Source organism: Zosterops lateralis, assembly GCF_965231275.1.
Source record: "Zosterops lateralis genome assembly, chromosome: Z".
Classification (NCBI taxonomy): domain Eukaryota; kingdom Metazoa; phylum Chordata; class Aves; order Passeriformes; family Zosteropidae; genus Zosterops; species Zosterops lateralis.
This window is the reverse complement of record NC_139800.1, coordinates 52,595,076-52,614,049: the sequence shown is the minus strand read 5'-3', so window position 1 is coordinate 52,614,049 and position 18,974 is coordinate 52,595,076. Positions and strand designations below refer to the sequence as shown.

The 18,974-nt window shown below is 39.1% G+C and overlaps 1 protein-coding gene across 1 annotated transcript in view; it reads right to left on the bottom strand.

Moving 5' to 3' along the window:
• Positions 1 to 18,974, bottom strand: part of SVEP1 (sushi, von Willebrand factor type A, EGF and pentraxin domain containing 1) — a gene marked incomplete at its 5' end in the record, with an annotated part of 121,224 nt that overhangs the window by 82,927 nt on the left and 19,323 nt on the right. The gene's annotated exons all lie outside the window — the stretch shown is intronic.

The window sequence follows — 18,974 nt, the reverse complement described above, 5'->3', positions numbered from 1 at the left end:
CCACTTAAAGTACTGCAGGGCTCCTAACAGGTTTGAATTAATGCCTACCAGACTTGGTGGAGTTATCTATAGCGACTGTCTGGGGACTGACATTAAGTCCATGATTAATCATCTTGAAAAGCAGCCCAGTCCCAGAAGACACATCAGATTTTCGCTGACAAAACCTGTGCAGTCCTTATGAAGGCATTCTTAATTCCGAAGTGTAAAAAATTAGTTCAGACTTAATCCTTGCCATTCAAAACTATGCAGATGTTTAATGCATACAGATTCATAGTAAAAAGCTAATACAAGCCAGCAAAATGCCTGCCTTTGATTTATGCATTATGGTCATGAGAGATGTATGATCTCTATATTAGATGTGCTAAAATGTGAGGAGCACAAACAACGAAGGAATCAATCAAAGCAACCACTCCTTGAATCCTTTGCACTCATTTATACTGTGCTTCATATTTTTAATTCTGTGCACCTACACATACAAGCTTTAAAAACATTCAGGTGATGTTTTCTAAGGCAGGCAAAATGCACAGGAAAAAGGCACCTCTCACCAGAGAACTTCAGATTGGGCATGATAACTTTGTCTTATTTCTCTCTGCCTTGAATTCTATTAATCAGGAAATCACCTGTGTTTCTTTCACAAAATGTGTGAATTAGAGGAGTGACTAATCAATGGGTGCTGCTAAAGTGAAATTTTGATTGACCAGATTATCACTTGAAACAGAATGCAAAGACACTTGTGCTGAAAAATGTAAGTCCTAATGAAAATTTAAGGAAATATTCTGAGAAGGTTATGCAATAGAAACACTGAAATGTAGCCAAAAAACTCTCAGTCCATTAATTTAACTGTCAACAAAATGGCCACAGTTTCTCTTTCAGACTGCAGGTGAGGCTCTCATAGTCTCCCCTCATTCAATTTGTACCATTTGATGTAGCTCTGAATGGTATAAAGAACTGTACAACCATAAACATGCTCAAGTGATTTCTCCCTTAGTTAGGTGTGCCCTGCTTGTGGAGCTGGTCTCTCTGCTAAGGAGATGTATTTCCTGGAGTCCAGACAGGCAGCATCAACCTCTTCTCTGGTAGGTATAAGCCCAATTTGGTCTATTCTGTGACTTAGATGCTAAGATACTCTGCCTCTTGTCTTACTAATCAAAACCTACTGCTGTGGAGGCCCCTGCCTCCGAAGAAGACATTGAAAGAGTCATGCACCCTGCACTCCCTTGGAGAGCAGACAGTGCATGAGCACCCCCCAGCTATGGATTGGCTACCCCAGTTCTGTTCCCTGGTTGGTCAGTTCTGTATCCTTCCCTTGATTGGTCCAAGTTTCGATCCCCTAATTTGTTTATTAATGTTCTCCCTGATTGGTCCCTTTCCTCAGTTTCTAACCCCCATTGGTTGTGGTAAAACCACACCCCCTTTGGTAGGTGCATAAAACCCTGACAGCCGAGCCCTTCGGGGTCTTCGGTTTGTCGGCGGAGCTGGAATAAAGGAGCCTCCTGGAGACCATCCCTGGCTCCCGCATTTCCTTCTGCGCCACTTGGGATCACCCCCCCCAGAAAGAGCAGACTTCAACAGCTAGAGCCTTGTCCGGACTGATAGTCTTGGACTTCACAAAAGAGCTGAAATCCACCGAGGTGCCCTGTGCCACCTGGACTGAGGCTGCCTTACTCGAGGCAACTCGCTGGGGAAGGTCGCTGCCCTCAGAAGAGCTAGCCGGAGGCAGAGGCGGGTGGCGATATACTGCTTTCTAGGCAACTGGGGAAAAAAAAACCCAACCAAAAAACAAACGCAAAAAGAAAACCTCTTCTCCTTTTTCCTCCTCTGTCATGAGAGAACTGACATCCATAAACCAAGTTTTATGGAATATACTCCCCCAAAAATCAGCTAATATGAACAGGTGGCACTTTACAGAAGGAAGATGATTTTTGGATACCTTCCAGAGAAAATACTTTTGTTGGTTTTTCAGAAAACTTTGCGTGTTTTTTTTGAAGAAAGCAACTGAGTGGCTTCCAGTTAAGAGGCAATTTTGAGGGCTGAAACTGGATTCACAAATTTGTACTTTAAATGCACTTTTAAAGATACAATGCCAGTGCCTATTCAGTGAGGGAAATAAGTATGAAACAAAATATTTCAGAAAGGAAATAGAGCAGAAAAATCCAATCAGATTTAGAGATGGAAGTTTTTAATTTTTGTTTTGGGCTTTTCAGAAAAGTATTGGGAAAAAAAGTCTCTTTTATATAATCCACGCGTTCTTCCCATCCAAGACAATGCTCTCGGACTTCTTTCCTTTGTTCAGTATATAAATTCCTGTCTTGGACATCATCTGTCTCTGAAATATTCTCTCCTGCTTTAGATGACCAGAGTATCAGAGGCATGACTCTGAAATCTCTGAAATATTTCCATCTGGCACTTCGTGAAGGTCTCTGTGCATCCTTTTTAAACCTGTATCCAGCACAAAGTGATGAAGTGCATCCAAGAGGAGACAGGAAAGAGTGAAAATTAAGCATCGCAGGGGACCTGCTCTATGGCAGAGCTGCCGTCCATATGCCAGTTGAAATAAATTAGCCTCTTTTATTCCCATGTATGGCACATAAAATGACATCTAAACTAGGTGTTTGATACCAAAAAATTTCCCCCATAAACCAACAAACCCCCAACCTAATTTCTCTCTTCCTTTCAATCTCACCTTAAATAAAAAAACAAGCAGCAATTTTCTCCTCCAGTTTTGAGAACTATGGGATAAAAGTAATTACCTATTCTTTGATGTAAGCATTTTTAACAATAAACCCAGTAATTTGTTTAGAGCTTTGAATCAGTCTGGCTTTGAAGAAAATGACTAATTCTGAAATCACACTTACAATTTGCTCTTTCCAGTCAAGCAGCAGGAGGTAAATAAAACTGTTAAAATAGTTATTAATGTCTCTACAGAGAAAAACATGTTTTCACAAATGTCCTTATTCTTTTTGTATGCTTCAAATGCTTATCACTGCCTTTAGTAGAAGTTGAGGCTATATCCTAACTTGGCATTTTATGTGGAGTTTTTAAAGTCTGAATCCCTGCTCATTGATCCCATATATGCCCTAGACATATAGGCATATTCAAAATATGAAACTCCACACAGGTTTCCTTCAGAATCTTTGCCAGAAAGCCCTGGCTTACAGAGATATTTCCAAGTGTGTGAGATCATGCAACCTATCCTGAGATGTCAAAGAGATGGTTTAAGAATAGACCATAAGCACACTGTGCATTTCCATAATTTCCATAACAGTGACAGAGGTTAGACTGGCCATAGCTCATGTTAAAACCATGCAAAATCAGCTGTGGATGAGCAGAGCCCTGGCCATCTGCTCTAGACTGTCCACACTTGACCTAGCAAGACTGCAGACCCATCCTGGCCAGCACTACAGCATGACGAAGTGTACACTCAATGATGGATTCAAAGCTAAGCCAGAGCTTAAGGGGCAAGTGCATCTGAAGAGCACATGTGGCTGAATCCATAATTGGTCATACAGTCAGGAATCTTCTAGGATCAAGCAGTGCCAAATTTCATTCTAGTCACCTGTATGCATTCACCAACTCTGTACCAGCAAAACAGTGACTACAGGGAAAGATCATATTCTTTGATGCTAATCTGTAAAAACAATTAAATTTTTTTTCAATGTTTGCTTCCCCTTATCAGCAATGTCAGTGTGTAAAAAGCCTCAAAATGGTGTGTGAATAAACCCCAGTATAAATAACCACCAATTTGGCACTGTCAAGAATGATAAAAAGAGACAAGAATTTAAAAATGGGAAAGCAATTTTAACAGTATCAGCCTTTAAAGAGAGAGGAAACTCATGCACACATTGCATACATGATTTCCTCAACAAATAATGTGAATTTTTATATGTGAACCATGTTGTTCTCTTCCCAGATGTGAGGAGCAAGGAAATGCTTTTTGTTTAATGTAATTTTCCTCTTGAGACCAGAATAGTGAACACTGAGCTATGCTAGAGGATTACCTCTTTGTTAGAGAATATCTGGAAGCAGGGATTAGTGTGCTAACTCAAGCAAGCACAAGGCCCAAATTCCCCAAGCACATAAGATGGCTCATACTGAAGCTGTAATCAGCAACCTGCTTTCAGAAAATGGTAGATATTAATCAACAGTTCACATGCAGATTCTATTATCTATAGTAATGTCAGTGCAATAACTTTCTGACCAGAAATGATAATGAAGTAGTACCCGATTACTTCAGCACACCTAGTGCATTTTCCACCTCTTGTATGTTCTCCTAGGGTATATAACTCACTGAAAAAATTGTAAGAAAATCAAGCATGCCTCTTTTGGTTTTGAATATTACTGGGCTTGATGACATGTTGGGCCACCAATGGAATGCACTTTCCTACTTATTCTCAAGTTGCACATAGAAAAGAAATCACTAGAAAAGAAATATGAAAGGGGTTTGCTAGAAATAAAGACCCACAGGGCAGACATAAAAACATTTCAGGCACAACTAGAAAGCACAACTGTATGTTAAGATGTTGTTTGAAGCTAAACAGTGAACATGGAATGTTAGAAAAGGTCGCTAAAAAATTATAGAACAGACTTTCAAATTCAGTAGGAATTCTGTTTGGCCCTCCTGCAATTAGGAAATAAGTGACATTTTAATCTTCACGTAAGAATTTAATATTGTAAAAGTGAAAATGAAAACAAGGGTTTGTTTCAGAGATTCACCAAACAATTAATATGTATTATCCAGTTTGGCTTTTTTAAAACCACAAATACTAAAGCCATCAGCAAAGTTAAGCCAACTAGCACTGAAACCCCACAATGGCATAAAGACCCCAGTCTGGACTTAAACAGGTGGAGATCATGGGACAAAGGGTTCTTCTGCTCTGTGACGTGGGATCACAATTCTTCTAAATGTACAAGTACAAATTTTAAGGATAAACATTTCTGCCTTAAAAATGTAAAACTTTCAAAATCTTGGGAGAGCAGGCAAACTCAATTTCCTCTCTAACAAGTCTAGTGCTTTAAGTCACTGAAATGAAATTATTCTTCAATTATCCCAGTGTTAAGAGAGAGAAGACTCAAACTCCACACATTTCAAAGATTAATTTGAGGGATTTTGTATTTTTCTTCAATGCATAATTTCTCCTATTAACTACCTTTACTAAGTAATCCCTGGCATGAACCATTTTTTCCACACTTTATGTTAATGAAGGATCTGATTAAGGATTATCTTTTGTGGGAAATGGCAGGAATCATCGAGGCAATATCCTGCTCTCTTCTGCATCAACCTGAGCTCTATTGATACACAGCTACTCTGATGACTGTAATTCTCATTTTTTACCCCCAAACTGCAAAGCCTAAATGAAATGACATGTTGATGCAAATCTCCAATAATCTTTGTAACTTAGCCTCCAAACATCTTCAATGAGGAAAGAAAGCCTAGTTTGCCATTTAATCAAATTGTGTTTATGATACTGTAATTATTTTTATGACATTGATCGTGTGGATAGGTACTCAACAGATCTGTCCCAGAATCACAGTACACCATGGATACCTGTTCTTACTTGGTTTTCTAGTGCCCACTAAAAGTGATGGATTCCATAGGTTACAGAATGTCCAAACACTGGACGTGGAGATTTTCAGTTGTGTGGATCTTACACCTGACATGCTTCCTAGTATTTCTAGTAATTTCTTGGAAGTTATGTGGAAGATCCACAACCAAAACTTCAAATTAACTCACATTTATGGTCCTTGGTGAACTGGAGTCTGAAACTGTGGGTTCTCCCTTCCACTCCTGTTCTTCACCTATGATTGCTATGCCTTGGCATCAGTGAAAACAAAAAAAAGGAAGCTGCCATTATAATCTTCATGTGTGTGAAAGAAGTGCTCTGATAGCTGTATTTGCCATTAGTCATGTTTTAAATTTACCACCATGAATAGGCCTGACTATAAAACTTAGTTATTTTACTAAATGGGAATTAAAACTTCAATAATTAAGGACATATGGAGAAATTACAGTGCAGTATTGTGCTACATCTTTCTGCCTTCATCTCTGCATCTCTCAGCATGACAAAGGACTACATGATCAGATTTGTCAAAGGGCCAAGCACATCCTTCCTTGGAAAAAGCAGTAGGAACAACAGGCTGTTATAAATTTCTTTTGACAATAGTCTGCCAGATAAAATGAACTTTACAAGGACAAGCCACAGTGTCATGTAGGAAATGGAGACCCCCATTCCACAACAAGTAGTCAAAGACTTCCTGACACCTTCATACTTACTGCTGCAGCAGAAGATGAGTTTGGGATGACCTGCAGTACCAGTGTACAGTGTTGCTCAATCTCCCTCCTGCCCCCAAAACCCCTTCTGCTGCTGCTGTACACTTAATGTGTGAGTGACCTCTGCAATGGAAGAACGTGAATAACATGGGAGGCCACAGCTGCATGGAACTCCCCAGCCCTCTGCCACCTCTGTGGTTACATCTCCTGGCTTTTCCTGCAACCATTTCATGAGCCATTCTCAGTTTGGGCCAGCAGGATTACAGACCATCAAGGTGTCTAAAGTATATTTTACTGGACCAGCTCATGGAGATCTTTAAGCTTGCTTCTCTGAGACTTTCCACTCAATGGGTCTCTATTGTAGAGATTACCTCCAGAAATTACAGCTTTTGTTGTCACATTTAAGATCTAGGAAGACGGTTTTACTTAAGATCTTTTATATGGTAGGTTTGTCAGGTTGCCCACATTGTGATTATGAAATGCCTTTAGAAAGATAAGGAAAAACAAATCTAAACTTTTGGCAGATACAGTAATCCACCTTTCTGCAGTTTGCAACATGTATGATGCTACCAAAACCCTCCCCCCCCAAAAAAAACCACCCCAAAAACCAAACAACGAACAAAACATCCCCACAAAACCAAAATCAATAAAACAAAAAAATGAGGCAGGAGCATGCTAGGATTACAAATAGGCAAAGAAATGGCCTTTTTAGTTAAACATTTGACATGCAACAACGACTGCAAAGGAAAACCCTGCTTTTATGTGTAGTGATCAGGGAATGATTTCTAAGTCTTAGCATGTTCTCCAGCTCTTTAATATCTCCTATTATCCTCAGTATGTGCTCTGCATTAATTTCAGATGGCATTGAACCTGCTCATCCATCTGCTCTTTGTCAGTATTTTTTAAGCATCCTTCTCAAAGCAACATGATTAGCAATTTAACAAGCTAGATGTCTCTGTTCCTATTTGATGTATTTTCCTCTGTCTCCTTAGGAGTACAAATTTCGTCTCAAGCAGGGGCAGCAGGCTGAAACAATTCAGAAGTTTACCTGTCTCTACATGATACATAGGCAATGGTTCATTCAAACCTTACAGTTGAGGTTACAGACAGCAAAATTGAAATATTCCACTGCGAAGTAGTCCGCAGAATTTCCTACCACACTTTGAGATGATCAAGCTCTAGATTTTTAAACACTTCGAACAGTCATAACAAACAGTAGAAAAAACTTTTTCTCGATAAAAATTACTATCTTTGATCCCTTCCTATGGGGCAGAAGATGTTACCTGGAAGGAGATCCAGTCCTTGGGTGAGCATCTCATCCTAGTACTGCAAGCATCCACAATATGGAGAACAATCTGCCTGCTTGAAGAATATAAGCCCAGGAAACATCACAGCTTGTAAAAGTTAGGAGGCCAGTGAGAACCTTCTCCACAGGGAGGTCCGTCTGTGCTGAGCATCTCTATGTAGGCTTGGAGCCAGCATGTTTACACAGGATTACTGCAAAGCAATGATTCTGTATGCAAACCACCCTCCTTGGTCATAGCAGCAGTACTGAGAACATACAGGGAATCCATTTATGCCCACTTTTAAAACTTTTTAAGAAGCAGACCAACTATTATATGTTAAAATCATGGTGAGTGCCAGTGGTGGCTAGAGGTCTCCTAATAATCCTAATAATTTCATGGCTGATATAGAACTAATTATATAACTGTGGTAGTTTAAGCTTCTTTTTTCCCTTGCTAAGGTTAGGATGAATAACATGGGAAATGAAGATGTTGAGTTCGGACTTGGAATATTTATTATATCTTATCTATTTATAGTATTTACAGGCTCATGAGCCATGAGCTTTACTAGCAAGCTAGGGAAACTAGGTAAAATGGAGAGCTTCAAACTCTTCCTAAGGTCTTTAAAGTGATAACTACCCAATCTAAGGTGATATCTATATTATTTATATTTTTGGCCCAATAATGACTACCCAAGGCCTGCAGTGTAGACCTTTTCCACCCAATTACAGAAAATCACCTAAACCCAGGAAGAAGAAGGAAGAAGAAGGTGAAGAAGGAGGACAAAGACAACACCCGAAATCCTCTATCTTGACTCATATGTATTACTACACACCAAACCCCCAAATTCTAAGTTTCTAGGACTCTCCAACATATAACTACTTTGGTTACATAACTGGATCAATTTGGGCTGCCAGGGATGCAGGCAGCTATTGACCAGTTAGCCAGGGTACCAACTCATTTGGCCAATCAGAGCTGACCGCACAGACTTTGAAATTCCATAAGGGAAAGAGCCCTCTATAAAAATTGGCTAACGCCGCATGAGCATGGAGCACCATGTCTATCCGTCTCTGCTGCCACAAGCACCTTAAACAGATTCATACTCTTGCATTGCAAGGACACAGAGCTGTGAGATACATTTAAAATGTTTTACAATCATAAAAATAAATACTACTGATAGAGGTTACTATGCATACTTTTGCAAAGGTAACTTCTCTTTTTGTTTCAATGCACTTCTTAAGAATAAGAAACACAGATCCTGATTCCATGCACCATATTGTAACTTTAAAGGAAGGCTACCTATGCTTCATTCAAACAACAAAATCACAAGATAGATCCTGACAACTTGTGCAATACTTATATATAGAAGTGACATCCAGGTATTGAGATGAAGCTCTTTGGGTTTAAGCCTCAGTGCATTTTAGACAGTTACAGGTTTCCTGTTTGTAGGGACATAAAATCCAGCCTTGGTGATACATTGGAGGAGATGCCCAAACATATACATGCCTATCAGCTACAAATATCAGTTCATGCCAGCACTTCTGATTTTTAGAACTTGAATACTGATTTATGTCCTCATGTCCCCACGCATTTCTAGAAGTTATCATGTTAAAAATGTAAAACTAATTCCAAAACAACAAAAGGTTCTTACTGGGAAATTAACTCAGTTAGTATTGTTAAGTTTGCTATGCAAATAAAGATTACTTAAGAATTTATTTACATGCAAATGAAGAGTTATTTTGTCTAAAACTTCATACATAGTGAGACCCTTATACAAAAGGGGAAATCAATAAATTGTGAAAATGCTTTGCTTAGGGCAGCAAAGCAATACAGTAGGCTTCTCTGGACATGGTCTTTATCATAATCACAGACACACATTCCTCAGCAAACATTGATCACTGCTGATGTGATAGAACATGCTACTCTAAATAGTACTATTCTAAGTGCCCTGGATAGCATCCTGCTATTTAAATATATAAACACTAAAAAGGAGATTTGCCATCCTGTACTAGATGCACTTGTTTGCCATTTTGGTATCACTGCTCTAAAGTTGCACACTCATTTTTAGAACAGCAAAATTAAAAAAAAAAAAAGACCAAAAACCAGACTGAGTGATGTAAAGAAAATTCCATTAAAGAGAATCCAAACATTTTTTTTCATTTGTGCTACACATAGTTGAGCAAATACCTGTTTGAGAGATCTAGTATCTCTCTTGTCTGAAGGCACTGGAAGCCCAGGGCTCTCTAGGCCTGGTCCAACCATTCTATTGTGTATCAAAAAACTCAGTTTGTCCTTTTGCCCTTTCACAAAGGGTTCTGGGTCAAGCGAGAAAAGGGAAGGATAAGAAAAGCACATATTTGCACCAATGCATCACCTACTTCCCTAACAAGAAGGACAAATAATCAGCAACTAGGTGCCTAAAGGGCTAAAATTATCCCTAGTCCAGATCCCAAGTAATGGCTGTTAGATATGGAAGAGTGGAAAAGCTCCACTGGGCTGCAGACTATGCTGCTCAGCTAACTGCTGTATGAGCTAGAGGCACACACTGGGAAACAAGAAATAGACTTCCTTTATCCATACCTTGAAAGAGAGACTGCTTGGCAAGAGAGGACTCTAAGCTGGGATGAAAAATCTCATTCTTTAACAACTAATGAGCTACACCCAGAGGAATCTGGACAGAAGTGAGAATCTCCACTGCCTACAACCCCTGGGACTTGCTGAAATTACCACAATCCAGCCAGCATTTCGCTCAGCACAGCCTGCACTTTCTTCCAGAAGCAAGGAGCAAGAGTGTCATGTTACAGCTAATTCAACACATCACCTTCTCCTGGGATTGGGCAATTTAACAAAATAAGGGAGAAGGGTTTAGAAGCTGACAAAGCACGGACTCCGAGCTTCACAGCACTGATAGGTTACTGCAGTGAAGAACGTGCCTGGTTGTTCAAGATACATTTCCTCTATGTTCACCAACCCAGTAACTTGAACGGTTTTGTGTTCAGTGATTCTTGGGACTTAAAAGGTAACTAAAAATTACTCTGCTCAAACTCAATGAGCAAACTGGCTTTCCCGAGAAAAGCAAGTTGTATAGGGAATCCAGGAATAGTAAAGAGACTCTACATTCTCAGATTTTCTCATTCTCATTGATAGAAAAATTTGTGAATTTTCTCTCTGGCAAAATATTAACAGAGCCCTGTATGTTCCTGAATAATTTTACTAGTCTAATGTGGAATACTCCTTTTCTGCTGTTTCTTCTAACACCTACTCCCAACAGCTTCTGGTGCACATGATCCTGGACTTAAAAAAATCCCCAAACCTAACTAAAAAAACCAGATACCTATTTCTGCCTCTTTCCTCTGCAGATCAGAGTAGTTCCACTGTTCAATCACAGATGGGGAATGCAGCAAGTTAAAGTTATTATAAACAGGAAAGAGAAGCTATTTCTGCCAGACCCTCAATAAACTGTCACTACTGCATTAGGTGCCAAACTTGGCCTCTTTTCCACATCCCTTATTTTTATCATTAAATGTACTTTCAACAACAGTGATTATACTCAAGTAGCATTTCTGAGCACTGAAGATATAGCACATGACTGTGCAGATGGAGAACATATGTCACTATTTCCATGTTTATTTATTTAGCAGCCCAGGGTAGGAAACAGAGTTTTTGGTTAACTTACGACGGCTGGAGCACATGCAATGGCTCAGGCCAGTAATCAGGCCATAAAAAGTGCTGGTTTTGCCAATAATTTTTTCAATTATTGTGCAACTAGCCCAACTGTCCCTGCATAGAGTTCAGTAACCTGTTGTAATCTTGATGTTATAGTTCCTACTTAATTCCTGGAATCACTACTGATATTCATGATTTATGGTGAAAAATGCCATAAATCCCATTCTCCATTCCTCAAGCAAAACTCTTATGAAAACTGACAGGATTCCCTGAATTCTTTTAATATTATCCAAATATGTATATCGAAATAAAGCCTTGTTTATGGAAAGCAAGAGCACTGAGATAACAACTAAATCAGTATGCTCACTACTAACTGCTGCTTGCTTGAGAAACATTTGAAAAACTGTCTGCTTCTCACTTCATCTTCCCCAATTGTCCTTGTCCTCCCCTTCTCATTCCTTTGTAAGATATAAAAGATGTCCTTAGAACATATCTGACTCTTGCTAAAGCAGTATCTACTGCAGGAAAAAGGTCACTTCAGATCTGAACTGAAGAAAGAATTTTTAAATACTAAGTCCTCTGGCTGCCAACGAAGTGAACATTACTGCTGCAAAGGCTACGGTAAAAGAGATGAAAGATAAAAAGAGATTATGTTGCAGTACCTTAACCAAATACACAGCCTCAGGCCTCAGCCTAACACAGCTTCCTTCTGTGAAGAACTGCCTAAAACATTTCTGAACCATGCTTTTCATTCCCCACTAGACAGCCACTCTTCAAAGGCCTAATTTTCTGCCATGCAGGAGCTCTCCCATAAAGAACGAATCCTAAGGCAGTCAGTCATGCATTACTAAGGCCCCTTTTTGCTATCAGCATTGACAAAAAGTGCTAAAGTAGCACCAGTAAGATCCAGGCACTTTACTGAAGGGCAAATGATTAAACTAGAATGAAATACCCTGTGGCAGCTGCCAGAAAGGGAGCAGGGAAACACCAGAGTGAGGTTATCTCAAGAACTGTCAGGTTCTCAACCTCTCTGCACATTAAGTGAATCTGTGCCCCGTGTCCCACTTCTCCATCCTCTTCTCCCTTTCAAAGGTAATTTTTCCACCTTGAAAAGGCAGAATCACTTGTTCTCTTTCCAAAGGGCAGTGAGATTCTTTGCATGTTTTGGGAGAAAAAAGGTCTGCCACACTTCCAGTCCTACCTTCTCCTTTAAATACATGCTCTTTTTCTACGCTCTTTTGCCATAAGCAAGACCATACACATCTTCAGAAATGGAGAATAAGAAGGCGGGAATACTCTTAACCGTAATCTGAAGCAAAAAGGAAAAAAAGATAAGCAGCAATCATGATAAAATAACTGCTCAATGGACCCAAGACTTAAAATTATCAAACCACAGAGTTTTAGTTAGAAAATCTATTTCTAAATAGCACTTGATTTCAAATAATTGACTTCACAATGTAATTAATGCTATCTAAAAACATCCCAGTTTTTCCTGAGATGGAGCCAAATTCTTGGCTAGTTTCTTGTACTTTTGCAGACTGTGCATCAGTGAGGGGTGCAAGTGACATTTTATAAACTACCTCTCTGATTATGAATGCATGAGACACTGCATTTTCTATTTCAATGTAGAAGGCCTGCCAAAAATTACTTTAAAATAGAGAATAAATCAATCTGTAACATACTAGGACTGAAATTTAAGATGTTAGGCAGCTTTGTGAAACATCACATTCATAGACCTTGAACTTATTACCTTTAAGACTTGCCTGTGCTACAGCCTTGAGGCAAAAGCCAGACAAGTAACAGCTGTAATCCATCACCTCCATCTGGAGGGATAGGTAGATAAAAACAAGCAGGGGAACAAGAAGGCAATAAGGGCCTTCACATAGGCTCTCAGAGTGCAAAGTTGCCTTCTTGTCTTTGCCAGAGGGGAAGGTGGCTTGGCAGTTGATGATGAAATGCTGTTCATGGTGAAGCACTATCAAGAGAGGGAAGACAGCAAAATTCTGGAGGCTGGAAAAGCAAGACACCTCTTTTCTTTAGCTGGAAATGAGCGCCATACAGACTGTGCTCCTTGGGGCCACAGTACAGCTTATTACTGCTTCTAGGCCAAACTCTTCTGGCACTTACGCTGGGACAGCCAGTACCATGGGTGAGTTTTGGGCCCTTCACTACAAGAAAGACACGAAGACACTGAAGCATGCCCAAAGAAGGGTAGCAAAGATGGAAAAGTGTCTAGAGCACATGTAGCTGAGTGAGCTGGGGATGTTTAGCCTGGAGAAAAGGAGGCTCAGGGAAGGAACATTATTGCTACCTACAACTCCCTGAGAGGAGGTTGTAGCCAGGGACGGGGGTCAACATCTTTTAAGTAGCAAGTTATAGGCTGAAAAGAAATAGCCTCAAATTGCACCAGGCAAAATTTAGATTGCATATTAGGAAAAATTTCTTCACCAAAAGGTGAAGAAGGTCAAACATTGGAAGAGACTGTCTGGAAAAGTGGTGGAGGTATTACTGGATGCGTAGGAATGGTACTTAGGGACGTAGTTTAGTGATGGACTTGACAGTGCTAGGTTAATGGTCAGAATCAATGATCTTAGTGGTCATTTCCAACCTCAACAGTTCAATGATTCTGTGAGTATTGAAAAGGAGCATCACTGCTAAGTAGTGAAAAAGATAGGTACAAAGGGAACCCTCAGCTACTGTTACACTAAAGACATACTGGCAGAGGGTCCCTCAGTGTCTGAGGCAACTAACCTCCTTCTCAGTCCAAATTTTGTGATCACATTACTTATGTTTTCAGGGGTTTGGAATGTGAGCAAAAGGTGAGCTACTGGTCCACTTAAAAAGCCATACATGAATGCAGCTTGGCTACTCTCACTGATGAAGTCAAGTGACTAATGAAAACTAAGTGTTCTTGCCTTTGTGCCACGACCTAACCAGAACCCCTGCCATGACCTGTGCCATGACCTAGCAAGAACCTCTGTGCTTCTGCTGGGACAATTTTTTAGTATTTTTGGCCAACCAGGAAGAATACGGGAGCTCACAGAAGAGTCATGTTTTAAAAAAGATATTGCATTTCATAAGGCATTTTGAATTTCCATTCAGAAATAAAAGAGATCAAAATTTATATATGTTTTTTACTCTTCTACAATTGACAATGACAAAAATTCAAATGAAGGGATTTGCAAGTGACAGCATATTTTGATACAAAGTTGAGGCAAAGGCTTAGGTGCTGAAATGAGGGAAATATTTGCATTTAATGTGATATTCTTTGCCAAGGTGACAGCAGAAATTGGCCAAAAGGATCGGAATATGCTTAGGTATACATACTAATGCCTCCATAAGACAGAAAATAATGCAAGTCCAAAAGAAACACCAGCTTAACAACATGTAGCGCTTCTGGTATATGACTAGGAGGCTTGGGAAGCCCTACATGGGCTGACACCATGGCTCCTCAGAACAAGGTTACTCAGCATCCCAGTTTCCTCATTGTAGTAGAAAACCTTAGTCCTGTGAACTGAGTCACTTGACTGACTTTTGCAGTATTTCATACTCCTGCAAGAAAGCCCCTCTTCTATACTTTCTTTCTTGAGACTCAAGGCATCACTGTGTCACATGGGTAAGAGAAGCAGAAAATTTAGACTAGTTATCTCCTGCATTTGAAGTTTCTAGAGCACCTCCACAATAGACTGGACTCCCCAAAGTGAGCATACACAGATGTCAGATGTACTGGTCTTGACTCATCAAATCCCCAATAAACCCAGTTAAAACAATTTCCTGTTTGATGAAATTGGTCTGTGCTGCTGCTTTCCCATTCCCTAGGGGCCAGATCACACTCCACTATGCAGTCAGCATTGTTTCAGTTTGACAAATTTGGGCTATCTGCAGCAGATTTTAGGCTGATAGAAGAGAACATGACTGCTTGTAAGACAGTCAACCAAACATTCTGGCTGCTGAGTACTTGGCTGGTATAATCAGTTTATAACAGAGTATCTACTATCTATGTGCAACCTATATGCTCTAATTCTCCTCCAAGCTGAGTGGGCTTTTGAACCCTTTTCATCACAGTGTCCATGGTCTTTGCTTGAGTGGTACCAGAATCTGAAGTGCTTCTGGACCCCTGTAGGTCTGGAGAAGCAGAGAATGTAGGAGGGAGCAAAAGCACAATTGCAGAGGGCAGAGAGGGCTCTTCTCTGAAGTAGTTGTGAAATGATCTGAGGAACTTGCCAGACAATTTTCCACAGAGAGCACAGAGAAGTCAGCTGGACAGAACTGAATGAAAGAGGCAGCAGAAAACCAGTCTTAGTCCTTCTCACTACAATGTTTATGCTTTTGCGATAGTGGTAGACAAGTGAACAGACGGTATCAGAAGAAGCCTCTACATTGCCTTTTGGGTACACATCCCTCGAAAGGCTTTGCTTAGGTCAAAATCTGCAAACAAATGACTTATTTAGATGTGGATTATGATGTGATGAGCTTTGAGCACTTTTGCTTCTATATTTTCTTCTCCATCTCGGGAAAACTAAAGCAAGTGACTGGTCACCACCTCTGAACATTTGCAATTGCTGCGAATTGTATTTTATACACAATATTATCATACTAGGAAAGAAGTAGATAATTTTGTTTAAAATATTGAAAATACTCTTTCTTACAGGGAAAACACTTTGCAATGTACACTGGCTTGGATAGAATGAATTTCACAGCATAAGTCAAGTCAAGGATTTAAATAAAAGGAGAAAATATTCTTACTCTCCACTCAATTTGAAACCAATTCTGAGAGCTAAGAGTCAAATTTATTTGACACATGACAAATACAGTGTGTACAATCCATTAAAATCCAAATGTGGGGACACAGAGGATGTCTGATTTTGTCACAATAAGAGTCATATGCTCAAGTCCAGTTAAAGGAATCAACTTTGACAAGACTTCAGGGGCAATTTATGATGCTGGAAATCCTGATACTTATTCACAACCTCACAAGTACTAAGATTATAACTTGCAAGTTAATTGTAGTAGAAATCACTTTCTAGGAATGACTTAAGTAGTTAAATGTGAAGCTTTGGAGCCCCAGAGAGCCATGAGGAACAAAGTAGGACAGACTTAAAGTCTTTTAACCTCTCTCCCCGCTTCATAAATTAACACTTTGCTGTATACTGCTATCTCATTTTGTCCTTGATGCACTGTTTCAAGAATTTAAATATTTTCTTCTCTAAGACAAAGATACTAAAATCTCACAGAATTTTTGCTAAATTGTCTGCTTTTAATTTGTGAGATTGTGCAAGTTTGGGAACTGTATGTCTACAAAAACATCCTGGCTATGTGTTTCTGAAAAGGCAGTGAAAGTAAGATGACACTATGTGATCCACACAGGTAACCAAAAAACATTGCAGTAGAAAACTTCTCAGTAAGGGTTTCAGGGACAACTATTCCAATAAGTGCCTGCAATGATGTCAGTCCCAATCCTAAAATAGATCCTCAAATGTGCAAGACCAGTTAGTCTTATCAAAGGCCCTTGTAAAATGGTTGGAGCCTAAACTGTTTAAAAATCCATGACAACTGGCTGATGAACATTTTAAGCAGTTAAACAAGGCATGTCTATGACAAACTTTTAAACTAGCAACTCTACAGGACTGCAGTACTGAAAAAGGATGCTTTCAAACCACGCATAATCTCAGTGAAGGTAAGACAGCATGGTTTTCATCCTGTCCAAAGCCTCAGGGCAAATCCCAGCCTTAACAGTAAAGCTTTTACAGTCATTTAACTAAAAGCTAAACCTAGCTGTTGCTGTACTTAGCTTTTCTTAACCTTTTTAATTAGAATGACTGCCTGCAATGTTTACCTTGTGGTCAAAGGACACAAGACAGGCTCTCTAGAGAGCCTAAGTCCAACTGACACAGAAAGCAGAAGATTGTTTCTGTGTCATGTCTATTTCTAATCAGAAGATGGTTTCTGCATCTCTCAAGCTCTCCAAATAGTTGGTTTTTTTTCTCCTCAATTTGCACATATGTTCTAGAGGCTTTATTTTCCTGACATTCTGAGGTGACCAAGACATGTCACTTTGGAGATAAGGAAAAAAGAGAAAGTTGTACATCACCTTGTAACATTCCAACAAACTGATTGCAGAAACGGTTCTTTACTTAATAGGAAGGAGTCTGGTTTAGCATAGAAACTTATTTTCTAAAGCCTCAGATAGCATCTAGATGGAAAGGATGGATATTTTTTCAACACTGTGTACTGATGTAAAATTACCCCTCTGCTTTTCTGATCTGCATATGCTGAAATTGAATCTCGGTTTTCATCTTCACACTACAACTTCATCTTTAAAGAAATTCCTCAGAAATGGTGCAGAAATGCAGAAAAAACCTTTTCCTTCATAGGGTTTTTTTTAGTTTCTGCGTTTTCTTTTTCTGCCACAGTTCAGGCTAAAATTCAAGGGAAACAAGTTACATGGTACAGAGTTAGAAAAGAATATACCATAGAAATATTGTTACCCATATTAGCTATCATGTTACTTACAATTTTTACTTTTGCAACAGAATATTTACATAGTTGATACACAAGGTGAAGAGTTACTCTGTTCCAAATACTTGATCCATACTTCACTGATACTAGTAGAGATATTCCTCTGCACTTCAACTGGTTGTGAAAACTATAGATATGGTGAAAACTCACCAGCAACTGAGGTGCCATTTATTTATGTGAAAAATTTGTACCAAAATGACTAAGAAAAATTCACTTTTTTACAATTTTGCAGGCAAGCTTCTCCAATTAGATGTTAAAACTCATATTTTTTTTAAGAGCTCATTGTCTGACTCTAGAGTTTGTTAAAGAGTTTCTCTGATGAACTAAATCTGGATTTAAATTTACTGCCAGAAATGCCCCATCGTCATAAGGCCGGTTGTACCTGTTTGTGGGAAACAAACTACTTTGGTGTCAGAAGTCACTTAAAATAACAGCAAAGCTACTGTGGGATCCTGCAGCACTCATCTCTATCAATCATTTGAAAAAAAACCCCCAAAACCCAACCAAAAGCCTCTCCTGATATGAAGAATATACTGACAATATACTTTTAAATTCTCGAACCAAAGGAATTTATCTCTACTGTGTGCTACATTTCAAAAAATCTTGCCACATCCAATTAAGTTTTTCCCTTAGCCTTGCTTTGCTTCCTATAGCAACAAGTAGGCGAACCTCCATCTAATTTCCAGAAGTAAAGCACACAACGCTGGGCTTCAGGGGACTAATTTTTAAGAAAGCCAATTTAAATGTAAAAAATCTGGAGTAGCATGTCTGCATGCTTTTGGATGTATTTATTTTTCACACAAAACACTTGTAAAAGCCATTTTCTTCAGTCTTCATGAGAACAATAATTATTAATGCTTTTACATTTTTGTTTTAAGATTTAAAATATTTTAAAAAAGATAATTAACTTATTAAACTTCCATAGCCATGCCTATAGCATTTGTTTTTCATATCCACCTTTCTCATACACTTGTCTTCCAGGACTCTCAGTGGAAAACCACTGGAAAACTGATTTACATTTCTCCTGTACTCACCCATCATGATGTTATGCTACTCTCACTAGAAAAACACATTTGCATTTCTTTTGTATTTAACCATCATGATGTTTCCTGAAACTCTTACCCATGAAGAGTCACAAGATTTATAAGAAACAGAAAGAAATGCATAGAATGGCAGCAAGGAATATTTTTGCCAGTATTAATTAGGCATCAAGTCAGCATTACTTGGTTACAAGCATT